This window comes from Pan paniscus, chromosome 16 (genome assembly GCF_029289425.2).
Source record: "Pan paniscus chromosome 16, NHGRI_mPanPan1-v2.0_pri, whole genome shotgun sequence".
In the NCBI taxonomy this organism is placed as follows: domain Eukaryota; kingdom Metazoa; phylum Chordata; class Mammalia; order Primates; family Hominidae; genus Pan; species Pan paniscus.
This window is the reverse complement of record NC_073265.2, coordinates 30,350,357-30,375,881: the sequence shown is the minus strand read 5'-3', so window position 1 is coordinate 30,375,881 and position 25,525 is coordinate 30,350,357. Positions and strand designations below refer to the sequence as shown.

Sequence of the window (25,525 nt, the reverse complement as noted above, 5' to 3'; positions counted from 1 at the left end):
TAATTAAGTCCTGTTGTGGGGTTTGAGGGCCGGAGTCTAGCTTTTGGAGTTTCTTTCAAATGAGTGGACTGAGTGATAAAATGCATATTGAGAATAAGACAGCCTTCTGGCCCTTCTGGGTCCAAGGCTGTAAAGCGTCTCAGGGTTGCTGCTAAATGAGCCATGAACTGGCTGGGTTTTCAACCTTTCCTTGGGTGGTTTCTTCAAGTTTGTCATAGTTAACAGATTTCCTTTTTTTTTTTTTTTTTTTTGAGACGGAGTCTCGCTCTGTCGGCGGGATCTCGGCTCACTGCAAGCTCCGCCTCCCGGGTTCACGCCATTCTCCTGCCTCAGCCTCCCGAGTAGCTGGGACTACAGGCGCCCGCCACCACGCCCGGCTAATTTTTTGTATTTTTAGTAGAGGCGTGGTTTCACTGTGTTAGCCAGGATGGTCTCGATCTCCTCACCTCATGATCCGCCCGCCTCTGCCTCCCAAAGTGCTGGGATTACAGTCGTGAGCCACCGCGCCCGGCAGTTAACAGATTTCTATGCTGCCTTTTAAAGCCCTTCAACTAGGCAAGAAATCATGTAATCTCACTGAGCTATACCTGGGGAATCTGCCTAATAGTTCCACTGGGGATCCTCTCAGGGAACTGCTCTAATGCCTTCCTGGAGGCCTGGCTCATGAAGCCGGTAGTTGTCCACATGAGATTGGGCTAGAGAAAAAACTCTTTCCCGTTCATCTGGGGAGAGGGTAGAAGTTAGGATGACATTTAAGTCTCTCCAGGTTAAATTGTAGGACAGAGTTAGATATTGGAATTCCTGTATATATTTAGTGGGGTCTGACGAGAAAGAGCCTAAACTCTGGCTGATTTGGGAAAGGTCTAATAGAGAAAAAGGCACATGTACCCTGACTATGCCTTCAGCTCCAGCCACCTCTCTTAGAGGAAATTGTTGGGCAAGTGGGGGAGAGCTAGTTGCGGAACAAAACTGTAAGCCAGACCGGGTGTGAGGAGGGGAGGTAACAGGAGGGTTATAGGGTTGGGGAGTGGAGGCTGAAGAAGAGTTGGAGCCTGATTCAGCCTGGTGGGGAGCGACCTGAGGAGGAGTAGTCTGGGGAGGAGGGGAGAGGTCAGATGGATCAGTTGAAAAGGAAGATTCAAAAGACTCAGAGACGCTTGGGGTTGGGACCGAAGGGACAGGCGGGAGGGAAAGAAGGAGGATTTGGGACGAGTCACATTGGGAGCAGAGACTAGGGAGGGAACGAAATGTGAAAAATGCCTGGATGTAAGGCACCTCAGATCATTTGCCCATTTTTCGACAAAAATTATCTAGGTCTTGTAGGATGGAGAAATTGAAAGTGCCATTTTCTGGCCATTTAGAGCTGTTATCAAGTTTGTACTGGGGCCAAGTGGTGTTGCAGAAGAAAATAAGGTGCTTAGGTTTTAGGTCAGGCGAGAGTTGAAGAGGTTTTAAGTTCTTGAGAACACAGGCTAAAGGAGAAGGAGGAATGGAGGGTGGAAGGTTGCCCATAGTGAAGGAGGCAAGCCCAGAGGAAAGAGAGGGTAGGGACACCAGGGGCAGGGGGTGGTACTTGCCACCCAGGGGAGGTGGGGCTTGCCACCCAGGGGAGGTGGGGCTTGCCACCAAGGTGAAGGATCAAGGCAGGCATCCTGTGGTGATCAGAAACTTCTGAAATGTAGGTTAATAATCAGGCAGGCGTCCCTGCAGTGATTAAATACCAAGGGAAGACTATCTTCCTGAGTCTGTGACTGGCGCCAGAGTTTTGAGTTCACGGATAAAATGCGTCTCTTCTGTCTCTACCAGAAAGAGAAAGGAACCAAAATTAAGGAAGGGAGAGATTGAAGGGTGAAGGGATAGTGAGAGAGGTTGGAGAAGAGACCGAAAAGACCGCTTACCCGATTTGAAATTGGTGAGATGTTAAATGTTCCTTGGGCTGGTTGGTCTGAGGACCCGAGATCATAGGTGGAGCTCCTCATGGAGTGAGGGCGAGGACAGGGGACCAGTCTCCTGAAGGACTCCCCCTGTCCCGGGTCTTCGGCACCAAATGTCACGTGAGTCCGTGTGAAGAGACGACCAAACAGGCTTTGTGTGAGGAATAAAGCTGTTTAATCAAATGAGTGCAGGTGGGCTGAGTCTGAAAAGAGAGTCAGCAAAGGGGGGTGGGATTATCATTAGTTCTTATAGGTTTGGGATAGGCGGTGGAAGTTGGAGCAATTTTTTGTGGGCAGGGGGTGGATCTTACAAAGTACAATCTCAAGGGCGGGGAGAATATTACAAAGAACCTTCTTAAGGGTGGGGAGAATGTATCATACAAAGTACATTCACAAGGGCAGGGGAATATCACAAAGTACATTATCGCAAGGGCAGGGAGGGTATATTGTCACAAAGTCAACTGATCAGTTAGGGTGGGGCAGGAACAAATCACAATGTTGGAATATCATCAGTTAAGGCAGGAACTGGCTATTTTCTCTTCTTTTGTGGATCTTCAGTTGCTTCAGGCCATCTGGATGTATACGTGCAGGTCACAGGGGATACGATAGCTTAGCTTGGGCTCAGAGGCCTGACAACTGGAACCTCTGTCCCCCAGGTTCAAGCAATTCTCCTGCCTCACCCTCCTGAGTAGCTGTAGTTACAGGTGTGCACCACCATGCCCAGCTAATTTTTGTATATTTAGTAGAGATTGGGTTTTACCACGTTGGCCAGGCTTGTCTCAAACTCCTGACCTTACGTTATCCACCCACCTCGGCCTGCCAAAGTGCTGGGATTTTGTTTTGTTTTGTTTTGTGAGGGAGTCTCACTCAGTTGCCCAGGCTGGAGTGCAATGGTGTAATCTCAGCTCACTGCAACCTCCGCCTCCCAGGTTCAAGGAATTCTCCCGCCTCAGCCTCCCAAGTAGCTGAGATTACAGGTGCCTGCCACCATGCCCAGCTAATTTTTGTATTTTTAGTAGAGACGGGGTTTCACCATGTTGGCCAGGTTGGTCTTGAACTTCTGACCTCAGGTGATTCAACTGTCTCAGCCTCCCAAAGTGCTGGGATTACTGGCATAAGCCACAGTGCCTGGCCTGTTCTTTCAAGATAGGTTTGATGACTATGAACTCTCTTCATCAGACAGTGTGTTCCTTCATCTGACAATATCTTGATTTTCCATTTACCCTTGAAGGACATTTTCACTGGGTATAAGATTCTGAGTTGTCAGTTCTTCCATCACTAGAAAAATATTTTGCTACTTTTTTCTGACTTCCATGGTTTCTGATAAGAAATTCACTGTCATTTGAATTGTTTTTCTTCTATAAGTAATGTATTATATCTGTCTTCTTGGTGTTGACTTCTAGTGATTGTCTTTTTTCATTTAGTTTAAGATTTTCCTGATTCTTGGTGATTCTGCATGGAAACTTGAACATTTTCACATTATATCTTAAAATAAGACTCTAGTCTTATTTAAAATTTTTTTTTTTTTTTTTTTTGAGATGGAGTCTCGCTCTGTCACCCAGGCTGGAGTGCAGTGGCATGATCTTGGCTCACTGCAACCTCCGCCTCCTGGGTTCTAGAGATTCTTCTGCCTCAGCCTCCCGAGTAGCTGGGACTATAGGCGCCCACCACCACGCCAGGCTAATTTTGGTATTTTTTAGTAGAGATGGGGTTTCACCATATTGACCAGGCTGGTCTTGAACTCCTGACCTCGTAATCCACCTGCGTCGGCCTCCCAAAGTGCTGGGATTACAGGCGTAAGCCACCATGCCCATCCTAAATCTATTTTAGTTGACTTTCTCTGACACTATTCCAGCCAGGGAAGGGGAGGATACAATCTCATTACTGCCATGTAGAGGGAGAAGTCCAGATCCCTCACTTGCTCTACATTGACATGAGGGTTGGAGTTCCAGATAACCACATGGTCTTCACTGATGCTATGGGGTAGGGGCCCTTGTTATACCCAGATGTTAATGAAAGTCCTGGCTCCCTCGGCCTTTCCCTGCTTAGGAGGGGTGTTGGACACCTTGGTATAGTCTTCAATAGTAGAAGTCTAGGCTCCTCACTCAGCCCTTGATGACAAGAATATTGGCTGGGCCACTTTTTACTGTGGTATTTAGAGTAAAGTAGTTACTGTGTAAAAATGTTCTTTCTTACTAGGCTGCACCTTTCCTGGTTGTTTGGCAAGACAGCCGACTTTCACTGGGGCCTTCTTGTTATATGCATTGGTTTCAGTGGGCTAATTTTTGTATTTTTAGTAGAGATGGGGTTTCACCATGTTAGCTAGGCTGGTCTCGAACTCCTGACCTCAGGTGATCCGCCACCCTCAGCCTCCCAAAGTGCTGGGATTACAGGTGTGAGCCATGGCGCCTGGCCCATAGTTGCTACCTTCTTTAGATCCGAGTCTGAGATATGAAACAAAAAGAAAACACAGGGAAGTCCAGGCGCGGTGACTCACGCCTGTAATCCCAGCACTTTGGGAGGCTGAGGTGGGTGGATCACCTGAGGTCCAGAGATCGAGACCAGCCTGACCAACATGGAGAAAACCCGTCTCTACAGAAAATTCAAAAATTAGCTGGGCATGGTGGTGGGCGTCTGTAATCCCAGCTACTCAGGACGCTGAGGCAGGAGAATCGCTTGAACCCGGGAGGCAGAGGTTGCAGTGAGCCAAGATTGCACCATTGTACTCCAGCCTGGGCAACAAGAGTGAAACTCTGTCTCAAAAAAAAAAAAAGAAAAAAAAAAGGAAACACAAGGAGATCACCACAGTGTTGTTCCTTGAGCCCTGAGGGTCCTTGCTGGTCTCTTTGTTTTCTACTTTTCAGAGTCTTATGTTGAATTTAAATATAATGTCTAGGAGTTTTAGTTGTATTTAGTGGGAGGACTAGGGAAAAGTTTGTCTACTGTGTCTTCCTCAAAACCCTGTTATTTTGCAAGTTAATGAATCTCAATTTGTTTCTCTGATATTCCCTCGTGATTAGATTTGGTTTAGATTAATTTAGCAGTAATTCCGCAGAAGTGATGCCGAGTTCTTTTCAGTGCATCATATCAGAAAGCACGTTATCAATTAATATCATTATCAGTGATGTTAACTTTGTTAGTTTTGATCACTTGGTAAAGGTGATGTTTGCCAGGCTTCTCCACTGTGAAGTTACTATTTTACCTTTTATAGTTAATAAGTATCTTGTAGGGAGATAGTTGAGATTGTGTAAACATCCTCTTGCTCCTTAAACTTTTACTCACTAGTTTTAGCATTGTACAGTGTACAGTGATGCATTGATAACTGAATCAATTATTATGATGGTTATCAAATGGTGATTTTCCAATTCCATTATTCCTTCTTCACTTACTATTTTGCATTATCCTGAAAGAACTTTCTGACCAGGAGCAGTGGCTCATGCCTTTAATCCCAGCACTTTGGGAGGCTGAGGCAGGCCAATCACTTGAGGTCAGGAGTTCAAGACCAGACTGATCAACAAGGAGAAACCTTGTCTCTACTAAAAATACAAAAAAAATAGCTAGGCGTGGTGGTGCATGCCTGTAATCCCAGCTACACGGGAGGCTGAGGCAGGAGAATCGCTTGAACCTGTGGAGGTTGTAGCGAGCTGAGATTGCTCCACTGCCCTCCAGCCTGGATGACAGAGCTAGATTCTGTCTCAAAAAAAAAAAAAAAAAAAGGAATTTATCTTCTCCATCATTCATTCATTCATTATTCATTAATTTGTTTTTTTTTTTATTTTTGAGATGGGGTTTTGCTCTTGTTGCTCAGGCTGGAGTGCAATGGCAGAATCTTGGCTCACAGCATCCTCTGCCACCTGGGTTCAAGCGATTCTCCTGCCTCAGCGTCCCAAGTAGCTGGGATTACAGGCACGTGCCACCATGCATGGCTAATTTTGTATTTTTAGTAGAGACTGGGTTTCTTTATGTTGGTCAGGCTGGTCTCGAACTCCTGACCTCAGGTGATCTGCCCGCCTTGGCCTCCGAAAGTGCTGGGATTACAGGCATGAGCCACCGCGCCCGGCTATTTTTTTTTTTTTTTTTTTAAGACAGAGTCTTGCTCTGTGGCCAGGCTGGAGTGCGGTGGCACGATCTCGGCTCGCTGCAATCTCCACCTCCCAGGTTCAAGTCATCCTTCTGCCTCAGCCTCCTGTGTAGCTGGGACTACAGGCGCCTGCCACCACGCCCAGCTAATTTTTTGTATTTTTAGTAGAGATGGGATTTCACCATGTTGGCTGCGATGGTCTTGATCTCTTGACCTAGTGATCCGCCCACCTCGGCCTCCCAAAGTGCTGGGATTACAGCCATGAGCCACCGTGCCTGGCCTGTGCCATACAGTTTTAAACAACCAGATCTCATATGAACTCAGAGGGGGAACTCACTTATCACCGAGGGGATGGTGCTATGCCATGTGTGAGGGATCCACCCCCATGATCGAATCACCTCTCATCAGGCCCTACCTCCAACATTGGGACTCAAATTTCTTTTTTTCTTTTTTTCTTTTTCTTTTTTTTGAGATGGAATCTTGCTCTGTTGCCAGGCTGGAGTGCAGTGGCGTGATCTTGGCTCACTGCAACCTCCAACTAACCTCTGACTCCCAGGTTCAAACAATTCTCCTGCCTCAGCTTTCCAAGTAGCTGGGATTACAGGTGCCCGCCACCACACCCAGCTAATTTTTGTATTTTTAGTAGAGATGGGGTTTCACCATCTTGGCCAAGCTGGTCTCGAACTCCTGACCTCGTGATCCGTCTTCCTTGCCCTCCCAAAGCGCTGGGATTACAGGCATGAGCCACCGTGCCCGGCCCCGGGAGTCACATTTCAACATGAGATTTGGTAGGGAAAAACATCCAAACCAAAGTATTTCATAGCTTTTTTGTTATTATAAATTGTATTTTCAATATTTTAACTTTCAATTGTTTGTTTCTATTATATGAAAATATAATTAATTTTTGTATACAGTTGAGACCAACACGGGTTTGATCTGCACAGATCCACATATCTATGAATTTTCTTCAAGTCTGCCACCCCTGAGACAGTTAAGACCCTTCTCTTCCTCCTCCTCCTCAGCCTACTCAGTGTGAAGGCAATGAGGATGAAGACCTTTATGATGCTCCACTTCCACTTAATGAACAGTGTGGTGTTTGAACCAGGATTCATTTCCCTCCTCTCCCCTTCCAGTTCAGCCAAGTGGAGACCACTACAGGGTGGTGCAGCCAAGAGCACAGGGCTTCCTCTCTCCCCAGCTTCCAGTTGGAGAGCCAGCTTCCTGGTAAGGGCAGGATGTCAGCAGTTCTCATCCAGCTCCCAGCTACCTGTTGCTGACACCAAATTCTGGGCAAATGTGCAGGGATCCTTTCTTCTGCCTAGCTCATGCTGTGGGACAGAAGCTGTACCTTGGGTGTGGCTGTGCTGAGAACACTGAGCCATTCATTGCTCTAGCAGTGGCTCTGAAGGTGGTGGTTCCACACCGAGGCAAACCAACACCTGTGGCTTCTACACCGCATCCGCTGAGCTCTCAGCTCCTAGGCAGAAAGACCATTTGGAGGGAATGATGTCATTGTCTCTCCCACACTCCAGAGACTTGGCCTAGAGATTTTGCCTGGCAGGAGAAGCGGGTTTTAAAGCAAGTAGCTCCTAAAAGAAATGAAAAAAAAAAAAAAAAAAAAAAGCAAGTAGCTCCTAATCTCTTCCCAGAAGAACTGACTTAATTTGCAACAGAGTGTGGGAGAATTTGAGCCTAAGGGTTCTCTCAAAAATAGTGGAGGTTGTGATGAGGCAATTGGGAGGAGTCACTGGATATACAGACTAAAATGCAGGTTAGCTCATGTGCCCAAGAGAACCAGGAAGGTAGACATTTGTGAGAAACCTGCCTTGGGACTGAACAAATCTCAAATCTTAAAAATTGACCTTGACAACCATCTCCTTAAAGGAGCCTGAATTTGATTGGATTATTCTGTGAAGCAATTTGTGACCAAGGGCATTATTGAAAGGAATAGAGCAATCAGTAGTGAATGGAATTTAATAACTAGGTGCGTTCAGGGAAGATACACTGTCAAAGAGATCCCTGCCAAAATCTGTCATCCCAGATTGTGGGATGGTCCTGAGCGGCCAACATCAGAGGCTTAGAACTGTTGGGAGTAGGAAGCCAGGTGCAGTGGCTCATGCCTATAATCCCAGCACTTTGGGAGGCTGAGGCGGGCAGATCACCTGAGGTCAGAAGTTCAAGTCCAGCCTGGCCAACATGGCGAACCCCGTCTCTACTAAAAATACAAAAATTAGCTGGGCATGGTTGTGTGTGCCTGTAATCCCAGCAACTTGGGAGGCCCAGGCAGGAGAATCGCTTGAACCAGGAGGCAGAGGTTGCAGGGAGGCAAGATGGCAGCACTGCACCCCAGCCTGGGCAACAGAGTGAGACTGTCTCAAAAAAAAAAAAAAAAAAAAGAACTGTTGGGAGTAGGGAATAGGTTGCACTAAAGCATTCCACCTACTCACTAAACAAACAAGCAAATAGCAGGACCAGCCCTTTAATAGCAGATCAGTACCCAGAGTTACTAGATTACTTATTTATTATTTATTTATTTTGACAAGGTCTCACTCTGTGGACCAGGCTGGAGTGCAAAGGCATGATCATGGCTCACTGTATCCTTGATCTCCTGGGCTCAAGCAATCCTCCCGCCTCAGCCTCCCAATAAGCTGAGACTACAGGCATGCACCACCATGCCTGGCTAATTTTTATACTTTTTATAGAGATGGGGTTTCACCATGTTGCCCAAACTGGTCTTGAACTCCAGAGCTCAAGCAATTTGCTTGCCTCAGCCTCCCAAAGTTCTGGGATTACAAGTGTGTGCCACTGTACCTGGCCTAATATATTATTTTAAATATGCCAGTTTCCCATAAACAAATTATAAGACTTATGAAAAAACAGGGAACTATGATCCATACACTGGAAAAAAGCAGGAAACATACACTGCCTGCAATTGCAAACAGATGTTCCATTTAAAAGGCTTCATAGTACCCATTATAATACTTTCAAAGAACTAAAGGAAAACATGGTTTATGAAGGAAGGTATGATAACAATGCCTTATGAAATAGAGATTATTATCAATGAAGACATAAAAATTCTTTTTTTTTTTTTTGAGACAGAGTCTCGCTCTGTTGCCCAGGCTGAAGTGTAGTGGCTTGATCTCTGATCACTGCAACCTCTGCCTCCTGGGTTCAAGTGATTCTCCTGCTTCAGCTTCCTGAGTAGCTGGTATTATAGGCGTCTGCCACCATGCCCGGCTAAGTTTAGTATTTTTGGTGGAGACGGGATTTCGCCATGTTGGCCAGGCTGGTCTCGAACTCCTGACCTCAGGTGATATGCCTGCCTCAGCCTCCCAAAGTCCTGGGACTACAGGCGTGAGCCACCGCACCAGGTCGAAGACACAGAAATTCTAAAAAAGAACTACATAGAAATTCTGATGTTGGCTGGGCTCAGTGGCTCACACCTATAATCTCAGCACTTGGGAGGCTGAGGCGGGCGGATGTCTTGAGCCCAGGAGTTTGAGACCAGCCTGGACAACATGGTAAAACATAAATACAAAAACTAGCTGGGCATGGTGGTGTATGTCCCTTGTCCCAGCTACTTGGGAGGCTGAGGTGGGAGGATCGCTTGAGTCCAGAAGGTCAAGGATGCAGTGAGCTGTGATTGCACCAGTGTACTCCAGCTTGGATGACAGAGTTAGACCCTGTTTCAAAAACAAACAAAAAACAGAAAAAAGGAATTCTAATGTTGAAAAATACAGTAACTGAAATGAAAAAGTCACTAGTAGGACTCAATTTTTGATCTGAATTATCAGAAGAACAAATTAGCGGACATGAAAATAGATTGACAGGTTTTACGCAATCCGGGGAACAGACAGAAAAGTGAATGCAGAAAAATGAACAGAGCCTCAGAGACTCATTGGACACCATTGAGCATACAAAAAAATACATAATGGGAGTACTCAAAAGAAGGAAAAGTACTCAAAGGAGGGAAAAAAGTCATGTGTCTACGTTTGACTGATTTTTTTTTTTTTTTTTGAGACGGAGTCTCACTCTGTCGCCCAGGCTGGAGTGCAGTGGCCCAATCTCGGCTCACTGCAAGCTCCACCTCCTGGCTTCATGCCATTCTCCTGCCTCAGCCTCCCAAGCAGCTGGGACTACAGGCGCCCGCCACCACGCCCAGCTATTTTTGTATTTTTAGTACAGACGGATTTTCACTGTTAGCCAGGATGGTCTCTATCTCCTGACCTCGTGATCCGCCTGCCTCGGCCTCCCAAAGTGCTGGGATTACAGGCGTGAGCCATCTTGCCCGGCCTGTTTTGCTGATTTTTAATAAGGGTGGCAAGACCATTTAATGTGGTTGTAAATGTCTTCTATAAAAGAACCATTTTTTAAACAAATGGTGCTGGATATTCACATGCAAAAGAATGAAGTTGGAGTCTTACCTCACTCCATATACAGAGATTAACTAAAAATTGGGCATAGACATAGATGTAAGAGCAAAATCCACAAAATTCTTAGAAAAAGACAAGTAAATCTTTATGATCATAGATTTGGCAATAAATTATTTTTTTTCTTTGAGACGGGTTTTCACTCAGTCACCGAGTCTGGAGTGCAGGGGTGTGGTCAAGGCTCACTGCAGCCTTGACCTCCCAGGCTCACATTTTTATTTTTATTTTTACTTGTAAAAAAAAATTGTATTTTTAGTTCCGGCCTCCCAAGGAGCTGAGACTACAGGTGCATGCCACCATGCCCAACTAATATTTCTATTTTTTTGTAGAGAAGGGATCTCACTATGTTGCCCAGGTTGCTCTCAAATTCCTGGGCTCAAGTGATCCTCTTGTGTTGGCCTCCCAAAGTGGTGGGATTACAGGCATGAACCACTGCACCTGGACGGCCATTAATTCTTATATATGACATCAAAAGCATCAGTGATCAAAGCTAAAGTAGACAAAGTAAACATCAAAATTAACTTTTCTGGCCAGGCACTGTGGCTCATGCCTGTAATCCCAGCAGCTACTTGGGAGGCCGAGACAGGAGAATTGCTTGAACCCAGGAGGCGGAGGTTGCACTGAGCCAAGATTGCGCCATTACACTCCAGCCTGGGTGCCAAGGACGAAAATCCATCTTAAAAATGACAAAAAAATTTACCTTTTCTACTTCAGAGGACCCCATCAAGAAAGTAAAAAAAAAAACCTATAGATGAGAGAAAATATTTAGCAATCAGAGATCTGAAAAAGAACTTGTATCTTGAACATGTAGAGAACAATTACAACTTAAAAAGAAAAATCCATTGTAAAAATGGGCAAAAGATTTGAATAAAACTTTCTTTTTTCCTTCCCTTCCCTGCCCCTCCCTCCCTCCTTCCTTTTTTTTTTTTTTTGAGATGGAGTCTCGCTCTTACCCAGGCTGGAATGCAGTGGTACAATCTCGACTCACTGCAACCTCTGCTGCCCACGTTCAAGTGATTCTCCTGCCTCAGATGTCCGAGTAGCTGGGACTACAGGTGTGCACCACCACGCCCAGCTAATTTTTGTATTTTTAGTACAGACCAGGTTTCGCCATGTTGGCCAGGCTGGTCTCGAACTCTGGACCTCAGGTGATCTGCCTGCCTCAGCCTCCCAAAGTGGTGGGATTACAGGCATGAGCCATTGTGCCTGCCGCTTTCTTTCTTTCTTTTTTTTTTTTTTTTATTTTTTGAGGAGGGTCTTGCTCTGTTGCCCAGGCTGGAGAGCAGTGGTGCAATCTCAGCTCATTGGAGCCTCCGTCTCCTGGGCTCAAGTAATGCTCCTACCTCAGCTTCTTGAATAGTTGGAACTACAGGTATGTGTTACACTCCTGGCTAATTTTTGTTTTTTTTTGTAGAGGTGAGGTTTTGCCATGTTGCCCTTACTGCTCTCAAACTTCTGAACAGAAGCCATTTGCCCACATTACCCTGCCAAATTGCTGGGATTATAGGCGTGAGCCACTGCACCCGGCCTAAACCAATTCTTTTTTTTTTTTTTTGAGACAGAGTCTCACCCTATTGCCTAGGCTGGATTGCAATGGCACGATCTTGGCTCACCACAATCTCCGCCTCTTGGTTCAAGCAATTCTTCTGCCTCACCCTCCCGAGTAATTGGGATTAGGCATGCGCCACCATGCTCGACTAATTTTGTATTTTTAGTAGAGATGGGGTTTCTCCATGTTGGTCAGGCTGGTCTTGAACTCCCGACCTCAGGTGATCTGCCCGCCTTGGCCTCCAAAAGGGCTGGGATTACAGGCGTGAGCCACTGTGCCCGGCCCAAAATGAACCTTTTATTGTAGTAACTGCAAACTGAAATTCTGCAGAAGTTTGAAACGGTATCAGTGGATTGGGTTTAAGTAACTGGTAGTGACAGGGACTCAGGTGAGCAGGAAAGAAGTGGGCAGGTATACTATGCCTAAAGGGTGAAGCTGTGGTTCTCTTCCATTTCGCTGTTGCATAAGTGTTGCTAGATTGTCCTAGTTTTCAAGAAAAAAAAACTCAAAACAAAATCACACACCTGAAGGCTGGTCATGGACAGAGACCAGTTTCTGTCCCTTGCTTTAATGCTTAAAATGCATGTGCATCCCGTTTATCCCCAGCTGAATGCACTTGTTCTTTAGCTGCCTGTTTTCCCTGGAATCTCAGATAACAATGAGGGTGGTGGTAACTATTTCCTCAGTGGAATTGGTGGTTGGTGGGCACAGCCTTATGGTTATTATTATTCATATTGTTGCCATCTCTGCTACATCTGAGAAACTTTTTTTTTTTTTTTTTTGAAATGGAGTCTCCCTCTGTTACCCAGGCTGGAGCGCAATGGCGTGGTCTCAGCTCATTACAACCTCCGCCTCCTGGGTTCAAGGGATTCTCCTGCTTCAGCCTCCCGAGCAGCTGGGATTACAGGTGCCAGCCATCGCGCCCAGCTAATTTTTGTATTTTTAGTAGAGACGGGGTTTCACCATCTTGGCTAGGCTGGTCTTGAACTCCTGACCTCAGGTGATCCACCCACCTCGGCCTCCCAAAGTGCTGGAATTACTGACAGGTGTGAGCCACCGCGCCTGGCCCTGGCCCTTTTCTTTTCTTTTTTTTTTTTTTTTTTGAGACCCTCGTTGTTAATATTCACTGTATGCTTGAAAAATGATTGAAATTCTCAGTTTAATAGTTTAAGCTTTTTCTTTCTTTCTTTCTTTCTTTTTTTTTTTGAGACAGAGTCTTGCTCTGCCACCCAGGTTGGTGTGCACTGGTGCGATCTCAGCTCACTGCAACCTCCACCTCCTGGGTTCAAGTGATTCTCCTGCCTCAGCCTCCCGAGTATCTGGGATTACAGGCATGTGCCACCACGCCTGGCTCATTTTTTGTATTTTTAGTAGAGATGGGATTTCATCATGTTGGCCAGGCTGGTCTTGAACTCCTGATCTCAGGTGATCCACCGACCATGGCCACCCAAAGTGCTAGGATTATAAGCATGAGCCACCGTGCCTGGCCACAACAGTACAATTTCTTTCTTTCTTTTCTTTTTTTTTTGACATGGAGTTTCACTCTTTATGCCCAGGCTGGAACGCAGTGGCACGATCTCAGCTCACTGCAACCTCTGCCTCCTGGGTTCAAGCAATTCTCCTGCCTCAGCCTCTCGAGTAGCTGGGATTACAGGCATGCGCAACCATGCCCAGCTAATTTTGTATTTTTAGTAGAGACAGGGTTTCTCCATGTTGGTCAGGCTGGTCTTGAACTCCCAACCTCAGGTGATCTGCCCACCTCGGCCTCCCAAACTGCTAGGATTACAGGTGTGAGCCACTGCGCCTGGCCAATAGTACAATTTCTAAGACGAGGAAGTCAGCATTGATACAATACTACGAACTACATTAAAAAACTTATACAAGTGTCGTAAGTTTTTCCACTGATGTCCAGTTTCTGTTCCAGGTTCCCTCCTAGGACTCCACATTGCATTTACTTGTTATTTCTCCTTGGTCTGTAGGTCTGTAAGGGTCCTTGGGTCTTTCCTTGTCTTTCATGACCTTGATGGTTTTGAAGAGTATTGATCAATTATTTTGTGGTAAGTCTCTGAATTTGAAATAGTGTGGTGTTTTCTCATGAATGGAATGTGGTTATGAATTTTGGTAAGAATACCACGGAAATTATGTTGGGTCTTTCTCAATGCAAAATATCAAGGGGTTCGGGACGTAAACATGTCTTATTACTTGTTTACCTTAATTGGTTGGTTAAGGTGGTTTCTGCTGAGTTTCACCACTATAAAGTTACTGTCTTTCCCTTTGTGCTAAAATGTATCTTGGGTGAGACACTTTGAATCTGTGCAAATTCTGTTTCACAGCAAATTTTTAACCACTAATTTAGCATTCCTTAGTGGATCTTGTCTGCAGCAGTGATTGCTGAAGTGTTTGTCTAATGGTGACTTTTGTTATCCCTCATTCCTTCCACATTTACTAAAATCCTACTCTAAGAAAGCATTCTTTTCTTCTTTCTTCTCTTCTCATTTATTTATATTAGTATTTATATCAGATATTTACTTATATCGGCATGAATATTAAAATTAATATATATGGGTCATCTGTGGTTCATGATCCAATGCTATTATGATTTACTTTGTTGCCTTGGCCATTAGGAGTTCTTTCAGGTTGCCTTCTGTGGTTTCTGTTTTTTTTTTTTTGAAACAGAGTTTGCAGTTGTCACCCATGCTGGAAACTTTGCCATTTCTGCCTCAATCCTGCTACATAATTCCCATTCCTTCCCTTCTTCCATTCTCCTCATGTAAGAAATCAATCACATTAGTTCCTGGTTAAAACTTTTTAAAAAAATTTTGTTTGAGATGGAGTCTCGCTCTGTCGCCCAGGCTGGAGTTCAGTGGCGTGATCTCGGCTCACTGCAAGCTCTGCCTCCCAGGTTCACGCCATTCTCCTGCCTCGGCCTCCTGAGTAGCTGGGACTACAGGCGCCCGCCACCACGCCCGGCTAATTTTTTTGTATTTTTTTTTAGTAGAGACGGGGTTTCACCGCGATAGACAGGATGGTCTCGATCTCCTGACCTCGTGATCTGCCAGCCTCGGCCTCCCAAAGTGCTGGGATTACAGGCGTGTGTGACAAAATGGTGTAGCATTTGCATATCACCTACACATCCTCCCATATACTTTAAATCATCTCTAGATTACTTATAATACCCAATACAATGCAAATGTTATGCAAATAATTATAGTGTATTTTGAAATGAGTTATTTATTTTTTGAACGTTTGGTAGAAATGGGGTCTTCTTTTGTTGCCCAAGCCAATCTGTAACTCCTGGCTTCAAGTGACACTTTGGCTCAGCCTCTCAAAGTGCTGGGGATTACAGGTGTATGCCACTGAGCCCAGCCTATTTTTTGAGTATTTTTGATTTGCTGTTGGTTGAATCCATGGATATTGAACCCGCAGATATAAGGGCCAATTATATATCATACTTTTGCCTTTAAGCATTTTTTTTTTTAAAGACAGTCTTACTCTGTTGCCCAGGCTGGAGTGCAATGGCTAGATCTCCGCTCACTGCAACCTCCGCCTCCGGGGTTCAAGCGATTCCCCTGCCTCAGCCTCCTGAGTAGCTGGGGGGATTACAGGCGCGCGCCATCATGCCCAGCTAATTTTTGTATTTTTAGTAGAGACAGGGTTTCAAGGTTGGTCAGGCTGGTCTCAAACTCCTGACCTCGTGATCTGCCTGCCTAGGCCTCCCAAAGTACTGGGATTACAGGCGTGAGCCACCGTGCCTGGCCATGCATTCAAGCAAATTTAACTCTTGTTTTTTTTTCTTGAGGCAGAGTCTCGCTCTGTCCCAGGGTGGAGTACAGTGGCTCAGTCTCGGCTCACTGCAACCCCTGCCTCCCAGGTTCAAGAGATTCTCCTGCCTCAGACTCCCGAGTAGCTGGGATTACAGGTGCCCGCCACCACGCCCGGCTAATCTTTTTTTTTTTTCTTCAGTAGAGACGAGGTTTCACCATGTTGGCCAGGCTGGTCTCAAACTCCCGACCTCAAGTGATCCATCCGCCTCAGCCTCCCAAAGTGCCGGGATTACACGCGTGAGCTACCGCGCCTGGCTTGCAAATGTAACTTTTTCTTTTTGAGATGGATTTTTTTTTTTTTTCTTTTTGATACGGAATTTCGCTCTTGCTGCCCAGGCTGGAGTGCAATGGTGCGATCTCGGCTCACTGTAACCTCCGCCTCCCAGGTTCAAGCGATTCTCCTGCCTCAGGCTCCCAAGTAGCTGGACTACAGGCACCCGCCACCACGCCCGGCTAATTTTTGTATTTTTAGTAGAGATGGGGTTTCACCATATTGGTCAGGCTGGTCTCAAACTCCTGACCTCAGGTGATTCGCCCACCTGACCTCCCAAAGTGCTGGGATTACAGGCGTGTGGCACTGCACGCTGCCACAAATTTAACTTTTTAAAGGTCAGTTAACTCAGCACAAGAAGGCTACTTGATGACCTTAATAAAGTACTTTTTAGTTAAATGCTAAGGGCCAGGTTAAAATGGATTAAAGAATGAGACCCAAAGGAACTGAATTAACAGCATATTTAACTTTCAGTAAGTTCTAATTCTTATCTACACCTAGGCCTTACCCTAGGCAATTCTCACCACACATCCTGGTAGTTGGGTCGATTACATTTATTATGTTGTCTTTTTTGTAGAGACGGGGTCTCGCTATGTTGACCAGTCTGATGGACTGCTCTGAGACGTTTGGCCTGAGGTGATCCTTCCAGGCAGGAGGATCACTTCAGGCCAGGAGACTGGGAACCAGCCCAGTAGACTGGGCAACATAGCGAGACCCCAAGTTTAGTAAATGTGGGTGGCGGTGGACTCAAATTGTAGAATTGGCACAGGTAAAAGCAATTATTCGCTTTTCAGAGGCACACTGTGTGGATGTGAGAACAGGCTGGCATTTCCGATAACAGGTCTGCGTGTTCCCAAGTCCTTGTATCCCACAACCTTCACATAGACATCTTATCTAACTATGCTGTCCTACCTAACCTATAGCGTTCTTGCTCCCAGAGTCTAAATGGGAGCCCCAAACTAATTACTGTATAGTAGTCGAACTACACACCAGGCACTTCCCCGACAATCTACAACCCCATCCAAAGGGGTCAGAAACTAGTAACAAAATACCAGCTGCGAGCCTCTCCTTCCCCTAAAGAGATCTTATCAACTTGGCTGCACCTTCCCACTTCTAGCCTGCGGGAACAAATATCCCAGGATCCCGGGCGGTTTCGATTGACGTTACTTCCGGGAAAAGTAACCTTGCATCGGCGGTTGCGGGCCTGGAAAGCTCTCGCGACATTTTCTCCTGCGAGATCTGCTTGCTCACTGTAGCGATGACATCCTCCTCCTCCTCCCCGCCGCCTTTCGGCAATCTTCGCCAGTCCCAGTCCCGACCAATCTGTACTCAGATGGCATGGATCAGGGTCTCCCCTCGAACCCCGGTTCGCACGGGGCGTCAGGTGGCAGCGGCGGGGTGCGAGCTGCGCGAGGCCGACGGCAGCGGCACTACGGGTGGCCACGGGCAGGGGATGAGCAGTGAGTGTGGGCGGGGTGGGGGTAAGCCACCCGTGTAGCGGCTCGATTGTTCTGGCCTGGCTATGGCGCCTCTCCTCCCCCCCGCCATGGCTCCCCGTGTCCCTGCTCCGCTCCTCTCAGTGAGTGAAAGTGGCCGCCGCCGCCGCCGGCCCAGCGCCCGCAGCCGCCTCAGCGCCGCCGCCATCTTGGGGTCCCAGGAGCCGCGGAGGGAGCGAGCTAGGAGCGTCCACGCCCAACGCAGTCACCGTCCCACGGCCTCAGAGAGCGAACCGCGGCTCCACCGTCGGCGGGGCGACCCCCCCCTCCGGACCCCGCCCGCACCCCGCCCCCCCTCCGCCGCCGTCGCGGCGGCGGGGCCAGGCGGCCCGAGGTGAGGCAACTAGACGTGGGCGGGCGAACGGAGTGGGGGTTGTGTAGGTCTTGTTGCGCCCCTCTCTGCGGGCGACAACTGGGCCGCGTCTTAAAGGGGCCGTCGCCCCCGGCCCTTGGATTTGTTGGGGTTAGTATGGAGGATGGGTGTGGACACTCCCCGCAGGGTTGGGACCTCAGGGACTAGGGCCTTGTCCTTCCCGTTTCATATCTCTGGAGACCCGGGGTCATGCGGTGACCTCAGCCACCTGAGGAAGCCCGTGGGGCGCCCACACGTGGGGAGTGTGTTAGATGAGGTGCACGTGGGACCCGGTGGGGCGGTGTCGGGCTAACACGTGTGTAGGTTTGGGGGTGGGCAGGGGCAGGGCGGAGGCTGGAAGGCCTTGAGTGGGAACCCCGTGAAGGTTGTATATCTGTCATCTTAAACAAATGAGATCTAAGGGCTTGTTAGTGTGTCATTTTGTAAGGGGCAAGTTGAGATACGGTTGAATGGTGCACGCTGCTGGCTGGTGTTGGGTGGGGGCAGGCTGACACCTGCATAGACTTGGGAGTGTCTAGATGACACCTCTTCTGGTTTTTTAGGTTTTTACATAGCGACTAGGAAAGTGTCATCCTATTTTGACATTCCTTCTTGAGCTCGCTAATGAAAAGTACTACTTCCGTAATCTCCGAGGCTAGAAGCCCCCTACAGTTTAGGAATGACAGCCTAGGAAGCCACTTACTATTCTAGTTAACAGCCAACTGTGCCTGGAATTCTTTGATTCACACACTGTCTCTAGTTTGATGTACTTGTTAGAAATGGGGGAAGGAATTTGGAGGTTGACCTGGCTAACGTCACAGGTTACTTTTCCAGTCAGTGACTTTCATTATTTCCTCCACAACAAAATTATTGTGGCTTTTCAGTGGCAACTTAAATTAAATAGTAGCTTTATTGAAATATGATTCAAATACCAAAAAATTCCGCTTTCTAAAGCGTATAATAATTTTCTAAAACTATATTTATTAAATTCTGTAGCCATCAACCACTATTTAATTCATCACCCTAAAAGAGAATCTCTAGAAGCCATTTAGCAGTCACTCCCCATTCCCCCTCCCTCCAGCCTCAGGTAACTATTAATATATTTTTTGCCTAAATTTACCTAAAAAAAGAAACATATGTATCTTTCTTTGCCTAGTTTGTTTCACTTAACATGGTGTTTTCAAGGTTCATCCGTGTTGTAGCACGTATCAGTACTTAATTCCTTTTTTTTTTTTTTTTTTTTTGAGACTGAGTCTCGCTCTGTCGTCCAGGCTGGAGTGCAGTGGCGGGGTCCCGACTCACTGCGACCTCCGCCTCCCAGGTTCAAGCACTTCTCGTGCCTCAGCCTCCCGAGTAGCTGGGATTACAGGCGGCTGCCACCACACCCGGCTAATTTTTGTATTTTTAGTAGAAACGGGGTTTCACCATGTTGGCTAGGCCGGTCTCGAACTCCTGACCTCAAGTGATCCGCCTGCCTTGGCCTCCCAGAGTGCTGGGATTATAGGCATGAGCCACCGCACATGGCCTCATTTGCTTTTAATGCCAAATAATATTCTGTTCTAGTTGCATTTTAGGTTTGAAATTTCCAAGCTCCTCCTCCTATAAAACAATTTGAGATCATTATGTGTGGTAAAAGTTGCATACCTTCTAGACTTTAAAATGAATGTGTTTTTTTTTGTTTTGTTTTTTGAGACAGTGTCTGGCTCTGTCGCCCAGGCTGGAGTATAGTGGCGTGATCTTGGCTAACTGCAGCCTCCGCCTCCCGGGTTCAAGCAATTCTCCTGCCTCAGCCTCCTGAGTAGCTGGTATTACAGGCGCCTGCCACCACGCCCAGCTAATTTTTGTATTTTTAGTAGAGACGGGGTTTCACCATGTTGGTCAGGCTGGTCTCGAGCCCCTGACCTTGTGATCCACCCACCTTGGCCTCCCTAAGTGCTGAGATTACAGGCGTGAGCCACCGTGCCCGGCTGAATTTTGTTTTTAAGGGATTGAATTCCATCATTTTAGCTTACTGTGTTCTTTTCCTCTACGTTTTATTTCAGTAGAAACCAAATCAATTTTTGAAAGTCTGTAAATTGTGATAGGAAATAATTGTAGTGAGCACAAATGTGATTAGAAAAGTTTATGACTAATAAAAACATTTTGAGTACATCAAGGTGGAAATGTGATTAAGCCAAAGCAACAAATCGAGAGCTATTCTGCTGGGCATGGTGTCTCAAGCCTGTAGTCCCAGTTACTCAGGAGGCAAGAGGATCACTTGAGTCCCTAGTGAGCTATGATTGTGCCAGCGCACTCAAGCCTGGGTGGAGAGCGAGACCCTGTCTCTAAAAACAAAACAAAACTAATTATAAGCTGTGGTGTTAGAGGTTCACTTAATGAAAGTTTGTTGGCCGGGTGCGGTGGCTCATGCCTGTAATCCCTGCACTTTGGGAGACTGAGGCAGGTGGATCACCTGAGGTCAGGAGTTCGAAACCAGCCTGGCCAACATGGTGAAACTCTGACTCTACCAAAAATACAAAAAATTAGCTGGGCGTGGTGGCGCGCACCTGTAATCCCAGCTACTCAGGAGGCTGAGGCAGGAGAATCGCTTGAACCCGGGAGGCGGAGGTTGCAGTGAGCCGAGATTGAGCCACTGCACTCCAGTGGAGTGCAACGAGAGCAAAACTCTGTCTCAAAAAAACAAAACAAAACTGGCTAGGGGATTTTATATGCCAACATACAAATTCACATTAAATAGGTTAGGCTTGGTGGCTCACACCTGTAATCCCAGCACTTTGGGAGGCTGAGGCAGGCGGATCGTTTGAGCTCAGGAGTTTGAAATCAGCATGGGCAACATGGCAAAACCCTGTCTCTACAGAAAATACAAAAATTAGCTAAGCATGGTGATGTGCACCTGTAGTCCCAGCTACTTGGGATGCTGAGGTGAGAGGATGGCTTGAGCCCAGGAGGCAGAGATTGCAGTGAGCCGAGATCGAGCCACTGCACTCCAGCCTGGGCGACACAGCCCGAGCTGGCTCAACAACAACAACAACAAAATACACATGAAATATAAACGCTAGGATGCAGTGGATTTTAGAGTGGACAAAGTGGGTTGGGGTTAATAGGAGACTAAGTTTTTGTAGGAAAACAGTTGAAAAGTTTTTTTTTTTTTTTTTTTTTTGAGATGGAGTCTTGCCCTGTCGCCAGGCTGGAATGCAGTGGCACGATCTAGGCTCACTGCACCCTCTGCCTCCTGGGTTCAAGAAATTCTCCTGCTTCATTCTCCCAAGTAGCTGGGACTACAGGCGCATGCCACCACGCCTGGCTAATTTTTGTATTTTTAGTAGAGATGGGGTTTCACCATGTTTGGCCAGGATGGTCTTGATCTCTTGACCTTGTGATCTGCCTGCCTTGGCATCCCAAAGTGCTGGGATTACAGGCGTGAGCCACTGTGTCCAGCTAACAGTTGAAAAGTTTTAAAGTTGGATCTAAAGTATCAAAATCTTGATATGATAGGCTATAGCATATAGAGAATGAGAAGGGCATAGGCACTAATATCAGACAACTCTTGTGAGTCAGTCAGTATGGTAGATAGTTTATATATTATTTTAATTTTCATGAAACTTCTTGGTAGTAATTCTCATTTTACAGATGAGAAAATTGAAACCAAGTTAAATCACATAGCCAGTAAATGACAGAACCACTATTCTATTTTTGTTATAGTCCTTCTGCCTTCCCCAAAAATATTTTGAAGAGTATTTTCGGCCAGGCGTAGTGGTTTCCACCTGTAATCCCAGCACTTTGGGAGGCAGAGGAGGGAGGATCACATGAGCTTGAGGAGCTTGAGACCAGCCTGGTCAATATAGGGAGACCTCATCTCTACAGAAAATAAAATTTTTGGACTAGGGTGGCGTGTGCCTATAGTTCAGCTACTTGGAAAGCTGAGATGGGAGGTTTGGTTGAGCCTGGGAGGTTGAGGCTACAGTGAACCCTGATTGTGCCACTGCACTCCAGCCTGGGCAACAGAGCTATTCCCTCCAGAGCAAGGTTCTTAACATTTTTTAATGTATCTTGGACGGCTTTGTAGTCTGAAGACACCTATTCTGTTGGGCAAGAGGTTTTTTTTTCCCTCCTCCCCGCAAAAACTTTTTTTTTTTTTTTTTTTCTTGAGACAGAGTTTTGCTCTTGTAGCCCAGGCTGGAGTACAGTGGCGCGATCTCAGCTCACTGCAACCTCCGCCTCCCGGGTTCAAGTGATTCTCCTGCCTCAGCCTCCCGAGTAGCTAGGATTACAGTCGTGCGCCACCACGCCCGGCTAATTTTTGTATTTTTGGTAGAGACAGGATTTCACCATGTTAGCTAGGCTGGTTTCAAACTCCTGACCTCGTGATCCGCCCACCTTAGCCTCCCAAAGTGCTGGGATTACAGGTGTGAGCCACTGTGTGTGGCCTGTTTTTGAAACTTCTCAGTGAATAAGATGGTTAAGGCTTAAGAAGAGACCAGACCATTAAAAAAAAAAATTCTTTTTTTTGAGACGGAGTCTCGCTCTCTCGCCAGGCTGGAGTGCAGTGGCGCCATCTTGGCTCACTGCAACCTCTGCCTCCCGGGTTCAAGCAATTCTCCTGCCTCAGCCTCCTGAGTAACCAGGACTATAGGCATGTGCCACCACACCCAGCTAATTTTTGTATCTTTAGTAGAGATGGGGTTTCACCATGTTGACCAGGCTGATCTGGAACTCCTGACCTCAGGTGATTTGCCTGCCTCTACCTCCCAAAGTGCTAGGATTATAGGCGTGAACCACCACGGCTGGCCTATTTTATTTTTTAAGCGTTAACTATTCTTTATTTGATATTACACATAAACCACACCCTAAAGTGCTTTTCAGTAAGTAAAAGGAACCATTTTAGTTACAAGGAATTCTAATTAGCTTGGCATAGTTAAGGCCAAAAATGTAGACATTGCTGCCTTATCTTCAGCCCTTGCCTTTAAGAGGCAAATAAACACAAAACACAGGTGAATTGTGCTTGGTTCTGAGACAATGAAGGAATTTTGCTAGTATTTAAATATGCTCACATAACCAGTTATATAAATCTAAATATAAAATCAATCTCCAGTAGATTTTAAGATGGCATTCACCATCTTGATGAAAAGTTGAACATTACTAATGAAGTTCAATCATGTTTTTAGAAGGGGAAAACAGTGATATCATTTACTTAATTGGAATTACTGTTAAAATAAAAAAAAAACCAAGACCTTCATGGTAGCTCACACCTGTAATCTCAGCACTTTGGGAGACCAAGGCAGGCAAATCACTTGAGTCTAGGAGTTTGAGACCAGCCTGGGCAATATGCCAAAACCCCATCTCTACAAAAAATTAGCCGGGCGTGGTGGTGCATGCCTGTAGTCCCAGCTACTCTGGAGGCCGAAATGGGAGGATCACCTGAGCTCAGCAGGTCAAGGCTATAGTGCGCTGTGATCCTGCCACTGCACTCCAGCCTGGGTGACAAGCGAGACCCTGTCTAAAAAATAAAAGAGGCCGGGTGCTGTGGCTTCTTAAATCTGTAATCCCAGCACTTTGGGAGGCTGAGGCGGGTGGATCATGACGTCAAGAGATTGAGACCATCCTGACCAACATGGTGAAACCCCGTCTCTACTAAAAACACAAAAATTGGGTGAGTGTGCTGGCACGCGCCTGTAGTCCCAGCTACTTGGGAGGCTGAGGCAGTAGAATCGCTTGAACCCTGGAGGTGGAGGTTGCAGTGAGCCGAGATCATGCCACTGCACTCCAGCCTGGCGACAGAGGGGACCTCCATCTCAAAATAAAAATAAAATCCAGAAAGCCAAATATATTCATTTAACCACAGCCAGTTTTCTTTTTTTTTTTTTTTTGAGACGGAGTTTTGCTTGTTGCCCAGGTTGGTGTGCAGTAGCACGATCTCAGCTCACTGCAACCTCTGCCTCCCGGGCTCAAGCAATTCTCCTGCCTCAGCCTCCCCAGCAGCTGGGATTACAGCCACCCACCACCACGCCTGGACAGTTTTTTTTTTTTTTTGAGGTGGAGTCTTGCTCTGTCGTCCAGGCTGGAGTGCAGTGGTACTATCTCGGTTCACTGCAACCTCCATCTCCCAGGTTCAAGTGATTCTCCTGCCTCAGCCTCCTGAGTAGCTAGGACTACAGGTGTGTGCCACCATGCCTGGCTAATTTTCATATTTTTAGTAGAGATGGGGTTTCACCATGTTGACCAGGCTGGTCTCAAACTCCTGACCTCAGGTGATCCATCTGCCTCGGCCTCCCAAAGTGCTGGGATTACAGGTGTGAGCCACCGCACCTGGCATAATTTTTGTATTTTTAGTAAGACAGGGTTTCACCATGTTAGCCAGGCTGATCTCGAACTCCTGACCTCAGGTGATCCACCCGCCTCAGCCTCCCAGCCTCCCAAAGTGCTGGGGTTACAGCCATGAGCCACTGTGCCTGGCCAGACATTTCTATTTTGTAATAAATACGGCAGTGGCCAATTACTCATTAGTACTTTTTTTGAAGTGCCTTACTCTGTCACCCAGGCTGTAGTGCAGTGGGGCAATCTCAGCTCAGTGCAACCTCCGCCTCCCGGGTTCAGGCAGTTCTGCCTCAGCCTCCCCAGTAGCTGGAATTACAGGTGCCCGCCACCATGCCTGGCTAATTTTTGTATTTTTAGTAGAGGTGGGGTTTCACCATGTTGGCCAGGCTGGTCTCGAGCTCTTGACCTCAAGTGATCCGCCTGCCTCAGCCTCCCAAAGTGCTGGGATTACAGGCATGAGCCACTGTGCCTAGCCATTAGTAGCTTTTTTGAGGTAAGCTATCAAATCTGCCCTTTCTACCTTATTAATGCTGGCAAAGATCATTTTTGTTCCAGGAATAGACTTCTTGGGATTCTCCAAATACTGTATTAGTGTATCCTCTCCCCAGGCAATGCTTTTTTTCTTATTGGCATCTGTGTAAGTGAATCCAACAGCCTGACCTGTCTTCTTTCCAAAGAGACCGTGGAGATTTGGCCCAGTCTTTTGCTGACCTCCCTTTTCCATGGTGTGGCACTGGGCGTGCTTCTGAGCACACATATTCTTGTTTTTCAACATCACCCTTATTTAATTATCTGTTTTGTACAAAGGTTCCGGTTCTGAGGATGGACGTCCTGCTCTATCAGTGTCTACTTTATAGTGTTGTTAGATATAAATGAGGCAATCCATGTGACGTACTTAGTACCATTCCTGATACATAATGTTTAATAAATGCTATATATGATTAGTCGAATTGAACCCCCATTTTACAGTGGAACTAGTGAGACCCAGAGTGGGTAACTGCCTGTCCTAGTCTATTTGTGGCTTTTCTTTTTTTTCTTTTTTTTTTTTTTTTTGAGACGGAGTCTCGCTGTGTCCCCCAGGCTGGGTAATGCAGTGGCGAGATCTCGGCTCACTGCAAGCTCCGCCTCCCGAGTTCACGCCATTCTCCTGTCTCAGCCTCCCAAGTAGCTGGGACTACAGGCGCCCACCACCACGCCCGGCTAATTTTTTGTATTTTTTAGTAGAGACAGGGTTTCACTGTGTTAGCCAGAATGGTCTAGATCTCCTGACCTT

The 25,525-nt window shown here is 46.6% G+C and overlaps 1 protein-coding gene across 1 annotated transcript in view; it reads left to right on the top strand.

Annotated features, from left to right (window-relative positions):
• Positions 1-11,404: 11,404 nt before the first annotated feature.
• INO80 (INO80 complex ATPase subunit) overlaps positions 11,405-25,525 on the top strand; it is a 143,348-nt gene continuing 129,227 nt past the window's right edge. The window contains exon 1 of the mRNA XM_003826605.6: positions 11,405-17,919. The gene's annotated coding sequence lies outside the window, so the exon portion shown is untranslated. The remainder of the gene's footprint in view (positions 17,920-25,525) is intronic.